Raw genomic sequence first — 14,929 nt, forward strand, 5'->3', positions numbered from 1 at the left:
GTGATGAGGGATTGCCAGCACTGCAGGTCTCTCTGTAGATTAAGCTCCCCTGACCCTGACTTTCTGCTCTGTTAATTTGTTAGCTGTGAATCCCCTACAAGGGTAAGACATTTTCTTATTTCTCCCCTTCGTAAGACCAAGTGCTCTCCCCCAAAGCAGATTTCTCCCACGCTACCTCATTCCTACTTCCTCCACATACCCAGATCCCATTTCCTGTGGCTGGATTAGTTTTGCAGTCCTCACTCCAACAGTCCTTCTGCTGGACACAGAATTTAAAAGTAAACTGGGTTGAGTTTAAATGTAAACCAGTTTTGATTCTCCTGGCTCTGGGTTCATCAGTATTGTCCTGAACATCCCCACCCCCTGTAAATTCTTGGCTCTGCTGGAGCCTATGTCAAATCCATAAAAACCTGTGACTTTATCTTGGACCTGGGAAATATTTAACACTTTTCTGACTTTAACAGCCAATTAACTCCTACATGAGACATTGCATCACTGTGCTGGAGTCAATGAAGCAGGCTCCATATGGTGCCTCTGTGGGCAGAGCAGCAGAAGTTGCAGGTTCTGACACAGTTCTGCAACACAAGATTTAGACAACTTGTTTTACACCACGAAGCTTCATGTGATTATATATGCCTTGCATCTTTAATTTAAGGTAAACAGTCCCTGCTGTAGGTTTGAACTAGATGATCTTGAAGGTCCCTTCCAACCTAAACCCAGAAGGCCAATCACATACTGGGCTGCATCCAAAGCAGTGCTGCCAGCAGATCCAGAGAGCTGACTCTGCCACTTCACTCTGGTGAGACCTCACCTGAAGCACTGCATTCAGTTTAGGAGCCCTCAGTATAGGAAGGACCTGGATCTGATGGAGTGAGTCCAGAGGAGGGCCACAAAAATGATCAGGAGGTTGGAGCACCTCTGCTGTGAGGACAGGCTGGGGGAGCTGGGGGTGTTCAGCATGGAGAAGAGGAGGATCTAGGTCAGGGAACCTATTAGTGGCCTTCCAGTACCTGAAGGAAGCTACAAGAAGGCTGCAGAGGGACTGTTCCCAAAGGCCTGCAGTGACAGGACGAGGGACAATGGCTTCAAACTAGAGCAGAGCAGATTGAGATTGGATGTGAAGAACAAGTTCTGCACCAGGACGGTGGTGGAACACTGGAAGAAATTGCCCAGGGAGATGGTTGAGGCCCCATCCCTGGAGATATTCAAGGTGAGGCTGGACAGGGTTCTGGGCAACCTGATCTGGTGGAGGATGTCCCTGCTGAGTGCAGAGGGGTTGGACTGGATGAGCTTTGGAGGTCCCTCCCAAGCCAGACCATTCTCTGATCCTGTGATTCTGTGATACTGTGCTTCTCTGAATCTATGAAATGACACTGAATCTGCAGGGTTTCAAACTTCATATGTTTCATAGGATAATAAACAGATATTAAACACATTTTTTATAGGATCATTCCAGATATTAAACACATTTTTTACAGAAGTTTAGTCACTAACAAATAATTCAAACTCATGGCACCCTCAGGTTTTATAAATGAGCCAACTTAGTAATTTTTTCATGGCTTTTAGCCACTGAATTAGGTGTTTTGCTCACACTCAGGATATTTTCAAGCCCTTCTGTTAATCTAATGCCACCAGACAATCAATTAACAGTACACTGACACTACCACTGTTGCTGGTTCAGTGCTCTGCCACCCTTAGAGCACACCTGTAAGCTTTGAGTTCAGTCTTAGAGGGCAGAGAGGATTTAAATTAGGTCTCTGTTATGATTCCCTTTTCTATCAGCCATAACAACCCCAAACCCACAAGGGGAAGTTTTATAGGTGTGAAGGAAAGTATGGTATGAAAGTGTGAGCAGGATCCTTCCAGTTCTGGAAGCTCAGGGTTAATCTCTTCCTTCTTCTCTCCCTCCCCTCCTAGAAGACACCAAACTTCCTACTGCTTGTTGCAAAATGCCCTGCAAGTCTGTTGGCAATTCAACTCCAAATACTTGCAAAATGGCAATTCTAGAGCAGTTTCAGCCCATTCTTGTGTTTCATTACTGTTGTTACTGTCATTGATTTTATGTTAAGTCAGCAGAACTGCCTTTACTGCTTCAAAATGGAGAAGGGGACCTATAGATTCCTCATTTGATGAATCATGGAGTTTAGATTGGACCTTAGAAGAAACTTCTTCACTGAAAGTTTTCAGAGCCTGGCACAGGCTGTCCAGAGAGGTAACTGAATCCCCATCCCATGAAAGTGTTTTAAGGAGGCAGAAATGTAGTGCTGAGGGCCATGGTTTAGCCCTCAGAGTTAGAGAATGGTTAGACTGAATGATCTGAAAGGTTTATTCCAACCAAAATGATTCCATGATTCTATGATGCAAATAAAACAAAACAAAAATCAAAACATGAAGAGTAACCCTGAGGGGAGCAAAGAATCTACTGCTTTCAATAATCACAGGATCAGAGAATGGTCTGGGTTGGAAGGGACCTCCAAAGCTCATCCAGTCCAACCCCTCTGCACTCAGCAGGGACATCCTCCACTAGATCAGGTTGCCCAGAGCCCTGTCCAGCCTCACCTTGAATATCTCCAGGGATGGGGCCTCAACCACCTCCCTGGGCTGCCCATTCCAGTGTTCCATGACCCTCACTTGTTCCTAACATCCAATCTCAATCTGTGCTGCTCTAGTTTGAATCCATTGCCCCTTGTCCTGTCCCTGAACAAATACCCTGACAAAAGGACAAGCTAAAGGCCAGGAATGGGCCTTTTGCTGAGATCCATTTCAAACATGTAGTAGACCCAAAGTAACACCTCCTACATGGCAAATGTTTAGGCAGAGGGGAAAAAAGAGCCAACTCAGCCCTCCAACAGGACTGGAGCATGGCAGGGTTGTCCTGGGCTGTCTCTGAGCAAGCGCTGGCACCTGGCACAGGTTCGGAGAGCTTCCAGCAGAGCTGACAGTGCAACAGACTTTCTCCAGCACTGAGCAGGCTTTCAGCCCAGCAGAGAATCCAGCCCTGGGAAGCCAGCAGGGCCTGGGCATGATGCAAAATCCGCAGCAAACTCTGCTGGACTGTTACTGGAGCTGATGCTGAACTGCAGGATGATTCCCCTCTAGAGGTAATTGCCCTGGGTGTGTGGGTGGGTGACTGTGTTGATAAAAGGCATTGTTATGGGCTTGGAAAGAGGGAGGAAGTGAATGGAAAGGAAAAAAAAAACCTTGCTAAGAAACACTGTAAGATATTTGTATGATCTTGGTTTTGTGTCTGACATTTTGCCTGTGATCTCTTCTTTCTGCAGGGACCGTCAGAGAATACCTTGAGAGGGCAGAACTGCATTTCAAATCCTCTGTCCAGACCTTGTGCTGCATTCACCTGAGAATTTGTTGCCCTTTGCTTCCCAGCAGTTCTGTGCTGACACTCCTGACACATGTATCACAGTGTGCCAAGATAAGGCTGCTCCCTACAGTGCTGGGTTTAAAAAAGTCCCAGGTGATTGACTTGTTCCTGGCCCCTGGCCACACTGATGCGTGCAGAACTGCTTCTGGCTGGTGTTCTTAGCACCTTTCCTGGAGAAACAAAAGGTGGCAGGGCAAGCAGAGCTGCCATCGGCTCAACACAGGGCTGTGGGAAGCAAAAGCAGTGTCTGTAATGACTGACAGGATTAAGCTTCTGCAATCACTTACTGCTCTTTGTGTGCCAGACCTTGCTGAAAACATGGAAAAAGAAGAATTCAGAACCAAAGTAACCAATTTTAAATGACTTATTGAACCCACAAGTACTGTTTCCAGATCACTATGGAGTTTGGGGTTGTTCTAAGGAAAATGTCTTTTGCTTATCCAATTTTGTGTAGTTCTTAGCACTCCCTTCTAGTGGCCGTGCCATCATCTTACAGTCCTCTGACAGTGACAATATTCTACAGCCTGCACCGTGCTCTGCCCTGCTCTGCTCTGCTCTGCTCTGCTCTGCTGAGACCTCACCTTGCAGAGCTGTGTCCAGCTATAGGGCTCCCAACACAAAGGAGACATGGAGTGGTTAGAGAGGGTTCTGAGGAAGCCACCAAGACAGATCAGAGGGCTGGAGAACCTCCCCTACAGGGACAGGTGGAGAGAGATATGACTGGAGAAGAGAAGACTCCAGGGACACCTTAGAGCTGCATTTCAATATCTGAAGGGCACCTTCAGGAAGGCTGTGAAGGGACTGTTTAGAAGGGCTTGGGGTGATAGGACGAGGGGCAATGGTTTGAAACTGGAGCAGGGGAGAGTTAGGTTGGACATCAGGAGGAAGTTCTGCACAATTACGGTGGGGAAATGCTAATCAGGGATGTGGTTGAAGCTCTTTCCCTGGAGACATTCAAGATCAGACTCGATGTGGCCATGGCAGCCTGATTGCCATCCCTGGATGTGTTGAAGAGCCATCTAGATCTGGTGCTTGGGGACATGAGGTAGTGACAGACTTGGTGGAGTGGGCTAAATGGCTGGACTTAATGATCTTGGAGGTCCTTTCTGGCCTGGATGATTCTATGATTCTATGATCTGGTTGGAAGTGTCCCTGCTGACTGCAGGGTGGTGGACAAGATGAGCTTTGAGGGTCCCTTCCAACCCAGTGCAATCTGTGACTGTGAAATCCATCCAATTATGAAAAATCACACAGTTAGCAGTGAGTGGTCCCTGATGTTATCTGCACTGCAGTGAGAATGTCTTGTGGCCGTTATTTCTACTCTTTGATGCCCACATGATTGTTTTCCATTCCTTTTACTATTTCCTTCTTGACTCCTTCCCAAAAGGCTCTGAAACATCCCAGTGTTATCGCTCAGCCAGCAGTGACTGCAGCTGTCTGTAAGTCAGCTTTGCAAACCACCAGCAGACCATCTCCCAGCAGAAGGATGTGCACTCTCCATCTGGGCAGCTTGGAGTCCCCCTGCTTGCTCAACACAAGCCATTGAATGCAGCCTTTGGTGGGCTTGTGGAGCCTGGACTGAGCTGAAGGGGAAGCTGTCCACAGCGTGCTGCAGGGAACACCACAGCATGGACACATGAGGAGAGAATTGCTGGTCTGGTGTGATGGGGGAGGTGATCAGCTCTTTTGCACCCTTCTCAGCTGGGTGGAGGCTTTAACCACCCCATCTCAGCCCTGGCAGCCAGCAGCTCCTTTCACAGTGGTCTTCTCCAGAGCATCTGTTTGAAGGTGTGGGGGTGTTTTGTACCATTTCTGGGTACACTCTTTGTTACTGCCTGGTTTTCCTACCCTGATCAGACTATTGCAATGCCACATATGCAGGCTCCACACCATGAGCCATGTCTGCCAGCATGGAGGTCTGCAAGATGTCTCTGCACAGAGGTGCAGAGCCAAGCAGGAAGCATGGGAGAAGACCACCCTAGCACAACAGCACAGCTTGCTTGTTAGAGACAACAACTTCTCAGAAGAGCAGAGTGCTAGTGAGTCTGCACAGGCTGTTAGGCAGCTTCCAGGTAAAGTGTGGCAGGTTCATTGTGACTCCCAAAGCCCTGCGTGCTGGCCTGGCTGCCACGGGAACTGCCCCTCTATAAAGCATGTCCCCCATGAGTCTGCAGAGGGTTGAAGTTGTGCTCTGGAAGGGTAACCCCACAAGGGGACTCGAGGCACTGAACATGGTCCCCTTTGCACTGCTGGGTCCCCAGCCTTGCCTTGCTTGTGGCATGTTCTGAGCTGTCTGGTTTCAGACCCACTGTCTGGGAGACTTTTCCCATACATTGAACCCTACACTGGGAGAGGAGCTGCATTACTCATGCATAGTTTCAGAACTGTGGGTAAACTGGGCGGTTTCTTGCTCCCATAGACAGATGACTTCATCCTCTCTATCTTCACAGCTTCACGCACTAGCATGGCCAGAAGAGGATCCTCTGCCTCAGAGGCAGATCCATGCTGCCCTCTCACCAGATGAGTCCTTCCTTATCACCTGTGAAGTGGAAGGATCAGCGTGTGTAAAAGTGGCCCAGCCGTGTGGTATCTCTAGGTTCCTACTTGGCAGTACATCAGCTGCATCCAGTTTCAGCAATTTGGCTTTTCTTAAAGTGCTTTTTCATTCCTCATTACTTAAACAGGGATGGCATGGTTGGTATGGCACATCCCACAGCCAGCTGGACAATAATGTCTCCATTTTGAACAAGTGAAAAATATTTAGCTCTCAGTGACTCCTGCTCCTGCCACAGCACAGTCACCTGGGTGAGTTACTCAGGCCTGAGGAAGTTGTAATTAGCAGTGTGCTGTTAATTGCTGAAACCCTCTGGTGTGATGCTATTGCCCATGAAGGATAAAACTCCTTAGGCAGCCCAGTCCATTTCAAGCCCTGCAATTTCCACTCACTAAATCGCTAGAACCAAAACTACATTCAGTAATTGTTCCATCCTAGTCCTTGTGTGTCCTCACTCTGTTTACTGGCATCTCTTTCCAAGCTTGTTTGGGACAATTACCTTACATGCAGCAAAGAACACCTGGAAGACTTTGCTTCATTTTTTAAATGCTTATTCTCCTGTCATTGCTCAAAACCCCCAAATTACATGCCAAAGGGCATGTGCAAACTGATATTGAGAAACAGTAATTTACACATCCTTCACAATCAATAGCTGTTTCTAGTAGCCTGCCTTTGTCCTTAGGATTTAATTAAATCTCTCACATAAAGCAGAATTTGCTAGCACTTGACCTTTGTTTTCAGGGCCCCCAAACACAAAGGGCATTTAGAATCAATGACAATGCACTAAACACAAAACGCTGCCCTTGGTGCTCAGGGCCACACAATGCTCATCCTTTATATAGAGAGAGAGCCTGGGCTGAAAAAAGATTCAAATTAAGCCCCAGTATTCTTGTCGAGGTCCTCTCCTGAAGAATCACAACCACTGCTTCAAGCTGATTCTACATTATGCAGTCCAGCAGCACATGATGCCCAAGGCTACCATCCAAGTCATCTCTTTCTCACATAAACTCTACCACCTTCCACTCATTATGGGCCTTTGTTTGTCTTCACTTCAGCGTTAATGGCAGGGATTAGCTGGGCTCGTGAGGCACAGGCACTAACAACAAAGTGAGCAGCATTTTAATTCTTGCAAAACACATCGAAACACATCTGAAAGTCAACCCTCTCAGCTGAAAGGGAAGCTAGGGGAAAGCTAAACCAGAGAAAGATGCTGTTAAGTGGCCTTGAACTGTGTAGAAATGAGTGAGGAGCTACAGAGAAGAGTTTTGCTCCTGGTCATGTTAATAAGGGACAGTAAGCAGCACATTAAATATGTTCCTGGAATTAGGAGCAGTTTCAAGTCTGAAACTCTGCTTAGCCCTTGCAGGGAGGCCCACAGTAAGAGAAAGCTGTGCTCTTCTGATTCTGCTGGCCAGCCAGGTCCCTAACTTTTCCTCCTGTTACTCTCTCTGTCATTTTTGGTCTCAGGAGCTGCAAGGAAGCCCAGTCACAGCTTCTTTCCCAGCTGGGGTGGGCTGCACCCCTCCCTGCTCCCTGTGCAGCTGGGGAAAGCCTGACTGTGTCCTCTGGAGCAGTGTCACTCTGCACAGTTGGCAGTCCCGGGGTTCATAGCCTGGCTTTTGGCAGAGCTAGCACCTGGACTTTTGCATTTGTTTCAGGCTTCTTGTGGGGGTGGAAGAAGCAAGGAGCAAAAGCTGGTATAGCTGGGGGAAATCCTTGAAATAATTCGCATTATTCTGTAACTTAATTTTTTGCTCCCCTGCAGAAAGATCACCAGGTTTGCTTTGGTGTTTTCAGATGCCCTCTGTGCTATTGCTCAGGATGTACACTGCTGAGGGGCCTCCTGCATTTATGGCTTCTGGAATGCTACAAATCACATATTTGGAAGCCTTCTGTAGGAGAAGCAGGAAGTGCCCACAACTTAAGAAAGCCAGGAAGACTGGGGGAGATGCAGTCCACAGCCGGGGGTGGCACTGGTCCTATTTCCATCCTGCCTGTTGGTCAGACTGGCAAAGACTCCTTTACCAGAGCAGGCTATGCTCATGGATCACTTACACTGCACAAAAGCTGAGGGCTGGCTGTGGCCTCGCCTATCTCCATGTACACATCTGGTGCAACCCAGCCCTGCCCCTGCTGGAGCCTCTCCAGGAGCTTTGTGAGGCTGTGTGAATCACCGAGGTGTTCCAAATGTCTGCAGGCTGTTTCACCAGCTGCCAGGCAAGCTGCAGTGCTGCAACCCCCTGCCCTGGGGACTCTGCTGCTCAGGGCCGCTGCTGGGTGGCACAAGCAGGGGCCTGATCCGGCAGCTGGCTGAAGGAGCGACAGGCAGATGTTCTCCCGAAGGAAAAGAACTCCAGACACATCCTGTGCCATGACTGCACATGCCTAGGGAAAGCATGCTGCAGGAGCTGCCTCGCCAGGGCTGCCTTTGCCTGGATTTTCCTATGGCCAGAAATAGGAAATGCCTTGGGAATCCAAACCCATACTCACCCCTGAAGCGCTCTGCATTCAACAGAAACCAGCAAGAGGCTGTTTTTCTCCAGCATTTCTGTGCAATCTATCAAGCTATTTCCAGCTTGCTTGAACCAGGAATAGCCAGAGAATGTCAAGTCCTCCAGCCCGTGACTGTACCTCACTGCTCTGAGACACGTCTCCAGGCAAGTATAGATGCCTCCACAGCTACATCAGATGTTCTGGTCAAGAAACGTTGTGCTCAGAGGGAGATAATTCCTCCCTCCTGACATCTCCAGAAACAGGCAACATTCTACAGCTGAGCTCCTCTGCTCCTTCCCATCCCATGCTCAAATCTCTGCTGGCTTCATTATTCTTTGTGCAGAGTTTTGACCTCTGATTGACTTTGAAGTTTACATAGGAGGAGAAGCAGCGAGGCAGCTGCTAAAACAAGCCAGGAGAGATCAAACAGTTCCAAAAGAATTAAAAACAAACAACTTTTATCTTTTATGTTTACCAATACATTAACAGATCCAGCTAGATGGAGAGATAGACAAATGCACAGACATCCATTTAAATGATAACATTAAAAAATTGCACTAAGAGAATACTGTTTAGATTAGCACTGCTGAGCACTGGAGGATAAGGAAATTAGGAAAATTAGGAAATACCAGATTAAGATTGCAATGCTAATTTCTTTCTGCCACTGGGTGTGATTATCCTGTGTTATACAGAATGAGGCATGCATCCTGTGGGAAAGTCTGGAATCTGGCTGTGTCGTAGAAGGGTTGGTAACGCACATGGGGAGGGACCAAAAAAGGATTACCCAGAGACTCTTAAATCTGCCATTTCCTAACATATTAGCAACTGCTGCTGCAGCTTAAATGGCACTGATGGCTGGGGCTTGGGAACTGGGATATCCAAGCTTGTTTGTCAGGGCAAAACAGCTAGAGGAGGGCAGCCCCCTGTGATGTGTATAGAGCAGCACAGATGCTTGCCATTGACCCCAGCAGCCATTGTAGGCATTGATTCCATTAGCTTTGAGTGGAGGTACCATGTCACACACAAGTTATTTAGCCCACATCGTGGAGCTGGAAGACCAATTAGTGCAAATCAGGTTTTATTTCCTCTGCCTTACTAAATCTTCCTAACTCTCTTCTCTATTAAATGCAGTCCAAAAATTTCATCTTGTTTTAGCTGTGTGGTTTCTCCGAATGCTTCCTCCTCTATTCCTGTTTTAGCATCAGTGAGAACTTAGGACTTTAACATGGTGCTCCTGTCCAGTTACTGTAGTGGAAGCCTGCCTTGGCCTTCCCTGGAGAAACCAGCAGTGGCAGTTCCCAACAGCTGCCACGAGTGCACCTCACATAGAAATTCACAGAACACAGGATAAAATTTTGTCTCCAAGGTGAATGACTTTGCCTTCCAAAGGCCTGCTACAAACAATCAAGATGTCAGATTTCCCAAATACATAGAAATATTTCTACAGTTTCCATACAGGTATGAATCATTATCTAAACCACAATGGTTTTACTGAAATCAAAACTATAAAACTATTTGTTTCCTCAGAGATTTCCTTTTTTTGATGTAACATGATACCCCTGGCCTGTATGATCCCAACTCTGAGGTGCTCTGTGACTCAAGGCAGAGGCAGACCTGCCTGTGTGCTCTGCTGCCCCTTGGCACTGCTCATGCAGTTCACTCCCACAGGCAGCTAACTCAAATCTGCATCCAGAAATGCTGACAAGGGGCTGCACATTGTACCAGGCAACAACCCTCTGCATGTCAGGTTGCCTCTCTGCCACAGACAGTGAAAAGGAGAAGGACAGGGGACAGAAACAGAGCACATAGACATTGGCAAGAGGAAGGCTTCCTCTGCCCTGGAGAAGGTCTGACCCCACCTTCTTTAGCCCAGCTTAAGATGCTGTTCATTTAAGCAGTCCCTCCTCTTCCAGTGCTTTTCTCTGTATCTGGAAATACCTGCCTTTGGACACATAGGCAGCATTGTTGGTACAAGGCACACTCTTGTCATAATCCAGTTTAGGATTAACCTCTTCAAGTCACCTCAGGAAACCACTTCCCAATAAACAAACAAATAAGCAGATGGTGGTCTTTGGCTGACAGTCGGACCCGATGATTCCAAAGTCCTTTTCCAGTCAAAAGAATCCCATGGTTCTATGACAAGTCATTGTCTCTCTACAGACCATCAGCCATTGTCTCTCCTACAGACCATCAGTCATTGTCTCTCTACAGACCATCAGCCATTGTCTCTCCTACAGACCATCAGTCATTGTCTCTCTACAGACCATCAGCCATTGTCTCTCTACAGACCATCAGCCATTGTCTCTCTACAGACCATCAGTCATTGTCTCTCTACAGACCATCAGCCATTGTCTCTCTACAGACCATCAGCCATTGTCTCTCTACAGACCATCAGCCATTGTCTCTCCTACAGACCATCAGCCATTGTCTCTCTACAGACCATCAGCCATTGTCTCTCTACAGACCATCAGTCATTGTCTCTCTACAGACCATCAGCCATTGTCTCTCTACAGACCATCAGCCATTGTCTCTCTACAGACCATCAGTCATTGTCTCTCTACAGACCATCAGCCATTGTCTCTCCTACAGACCATCAGTCATTGTCTCTCTACAGACCATCAGCCATTGTCTCTCTACAGACCATCAGTCATTGTCTCTCTACAGACCATTAGCCATTGTCTCTCCTACAGACCATCAGTCATTGTCTCTCTACAGACCATCAGTCATTGTCTCTCTACAGACTATCAGCCATTGTCTCTCTACAGACCATCAGCCATTGTCTCTCTACAGACCATCAGCCATTGTCTCTCTACAGACCATCAGCCATTGTCTCTCTACAGACCATCAGTCATTGTCTCTCCTACAGACCATCAGCCATTGTCTCTCTACAGACCATCAGCCATTGTCTCTCCTACAGACCATCAGTCATTGTCTCTCTACAGACCATCAGCCATTGTCTCTCTACAGACCATCAGCCATTGTCTCTCTACAGACCATCAGCCATTGTCTCTCTACAGACCATCAGTCATTGTCTCTCTACAGACCATCAGCCATTGGCTCTCTACAGACCATCAGCCATTGTCTCTCTACAGACTATCAGTCATTGTCTCTCTACAGACCATCAGCCATTGTCTCTCTACAGACCATCAGCCATTGTCTCTCTACAGACCATCAGCCATTGTCTCTCTACAGACCATCAGCCATTGTCTCTCTACAGACCATCAGTCATTGTCTCTCTACAGACCATCAGCCATTGTCTCTCCTACAGACCATCAGCCATTGGCTCTCTACAGACCATCAGTCATTGTCTCTCTACAGACCATCAGTCATTGTCTCTCTACAGACCATCAGCCATTGTCTCTCCTACAGACCATCAGCCATTGTCTCTCTACAGACCATCAGCCATTGTCTCTCTACAGACCATCAGTCATTGTCTCTCTACAGACCATCAGTCATTGTCTCTCTACAGACCATCAGCCATTGTCTCTCCTATAGACCATCAGCCATTGGCTCTCTACAGACCATCAGCCATTGTCTCTCCTACAGACCACCAGCCATTGTCTCTCTACAGACCATCAGCCATTGTCTCTCTACAGACCATCAGCCATTGTCTCTCCTACAGACCATCAGCCATTGGCTCTCTACAGACCATCAGCCATTGTCTCTCTACAGACCATCAGTCATTGTCTCTCTACAGACCATCAGCCATTGTCTCTCCTATAGACCATCAGCCATTGTCTCTCTACAGACCATCAGCCATTGTCTCTCTACAGACCATCAGTCATTGTCTCTCTACAGACCATCAGCCATTGTCTCTCTACAGACCATCAGTCATTGTCTCTCTACAGACCATCAGCCATTGTCTCTCTACAGACCATCAGCCATTGGCTCTCTACAGACCATCAGTCATTGTCTCTCTACAGACCATCAGTCATTGTCTCTCTACAGACCATCAGCCATTGTCTCTCCTATAGACCATCAGCCATTGTCTCTCTACAGACTATCAGCCATTGTCTCTCCTATAGACCATCAGCCATTGTCTCTCTACAGACTATCAGCCATTGTCTCTCCTATAGACCATCAGCCATTGTCTCTCTACAGACCATCAGTCATTGTCTCTCCTACAGACCATCAGCCATTGTCTCTCTACAGACCATCAGCCATTGTCTCTCTACAGACCATCAGCCATTGTCTCTCTACAGACCATCAGCCATTGTCTCTCCTACAGACCATCAGCCATTGTCTCTCTACAGACCATCAGCCATTGTCTCTCTACAGACCATCAGCCATTGTCTCTCCTATAGACCATCAGCCATTGTCTCTCTACAGACCATCAGCCATTGTCTCTCTACAGACCATCAGTCATTGTCTCTCTACAGACCATCAGCCATTGTCTCTCCTATAGACCATCAGCCATTGTCTCTCTACAGACTATCAGCCATTGTCTCTCCTATAGACCATCAGCCATTGTCTCTCTACAGACCATCAGTCATTGTCTCTCCTACAGACCATCAGCCATTGTCTCTCTACAGACCATCAGCCATTGTCTCTCTACAGACCATCAGCCATTGTCTCTCTACAGACCATCAGCCATTGTCTCTCCTACAGACCATCAGCCATTGTCTCTCTACAGACCATCAGCCATTGTCTCTCTACAGACCATCAGCCATTGTCTCTCTACAGACCATCAGCCATTGTCTCTCTACAGACCATCAGCCATTGTCTCTCTACAGACCATCAGCCATTGTCTCTCTACAGACCATCAGTCATTGTCTCTCTACAGACCATCAGCCATTGTCTCTCTACAGACCATCAGCCATTGTCTCTCTACAGACCATCAGTCATTGTCTCTCTACAGACCATCAGCCATTGTCTCTCTACAGACCATCAGCCATTGTCTCTCCTATAGACCATCAGCCATTGTCTCTCCTACAGACCATCAGCCATTGTCTCTCTACAGACCATCAGCCATTGTCTCTCTACAGACCATCAGTCATTGTCTCTCTACAGACCATCAGTCATTGTCTCTCTACAGACCATCAGCCATTGTCTCTCTACAGACTATCAGTCATTGTCTCTCTACAGACCATCAGTCATTGTCTCTCTACAGACCATCAGCCATTGTCTCTCTACAGACCATCAGTCATTGTCTCTCTACAGACCATCAGCCATTGTCTCTCTACAGACCATCAGCCATTGTCTCTCTACAGACCATCAGCCATTGTCTCTCTACAGACCATCAGCCATTGTCTCTCTACAGACTATCAGTCATTGTCTCTCTACAGACCATCAGCCATTGTCTCTCCTACAGACCATCAGCCATTGTCTCTCTACAGACCATCAGCCATTGTCTCTCTACAGACCATCAGTCATTGTCTCTCTACAGACCATCAGTCATTGTCTCTCTACAGACCATCAGCCATTGTCTCTCTACAGACCATCAGCCATTGGCTCTCTACAGACCATCAGCCATTGTCTCTCCTACAGACCACCAGCCATTGTCTCTCTACAGACCATAGTCCATTGTGTCTCCTACATGCCATAAGTCATTGTCTCTCCTACAGACCATAATAAACTATAAAAAGGGCCAGTCTGGATAAATGGAATGCTGAATTTCACAGAAAGGCTTTGGAGAACAGGGGATCACTATAAACTGAAGTAGCTTTATCTGGTCAGTGTCAGCTTTGCAACTGAAGCAATTTGTGTCCAGCTATCTTCTCCATCTGTCCCTTGGGCATGAAGGCCATGAAAGAATTCCTAAAGAAGGAAGGAAATGGCGTTGGTCAGGATCAAATTGCAAGCGTGCATAATTTGATGTACTAATGACTGCCCAGCAGACATCAGTGCAGGAGACTTGCCAAGATGTTAACTGTCACAAGGGCTGCAGTTCCATGCTTAAAAAACATCTCAGCTTCATTGTGGGACAAAGTTTTGAGAGTGGCAAAGACTGCTTGTCTTAGCTGAATGTGCAGTGGTGAGTAGCTCTGAGAGAAGCCCTGGGTTCAATTTCAAATCTCCTCTGCTTGCAAGCAGCAGCTGCTGGTGAGGTCACTGCAGAGACAGAAAGTGTGCCTCTACAGCTCCAGTACCTGGAGTCAGTATAAAGCTCCAAGGTTAACTTTGTAGCTTGAAATTAACTCATGCTCTAATGGAGCACGTAGCTTTGTGTAGCTCCTTGCACTTCTGGAAATGTCAGGTTGCATCCTAGAGATAGGCTGGGCACAATGACATCCTTGAGTAGTACAACTCAGAGCTGTGTTCCATAGTCTGCATGGAAGCCTGCAAGTTGTGAGATGTCATTTGTCACCTCTCCAGCAAACGGAGAACTACTCTGTGTACTGTTTTCTTCAGCAAGGTCAGTCAATAACTCCATTCAAAAGACTCATGGTGAATAAAATATTCCAAAGCACAGAGGGCTTCCAATCTGACTTCTGCTGCACAAGACTGCGATTCATCACCCCAGTGCTGAGCAACCTACATCATGAGAAGAAATACCCCAAAGT

Source organism: Indicator indicator, chromosome 31, assembly GCF_027791375.1.
Source record: "Indicator indicator isolate 239-I01 chromosome 31, UM_Iind_1.1, whole genome shotgun sequence".
NCBI lineage: Eukaryota > Metazoa > Chordata > Aves > Piciformes > Indicatoridae > Indicator > Indicator indicator.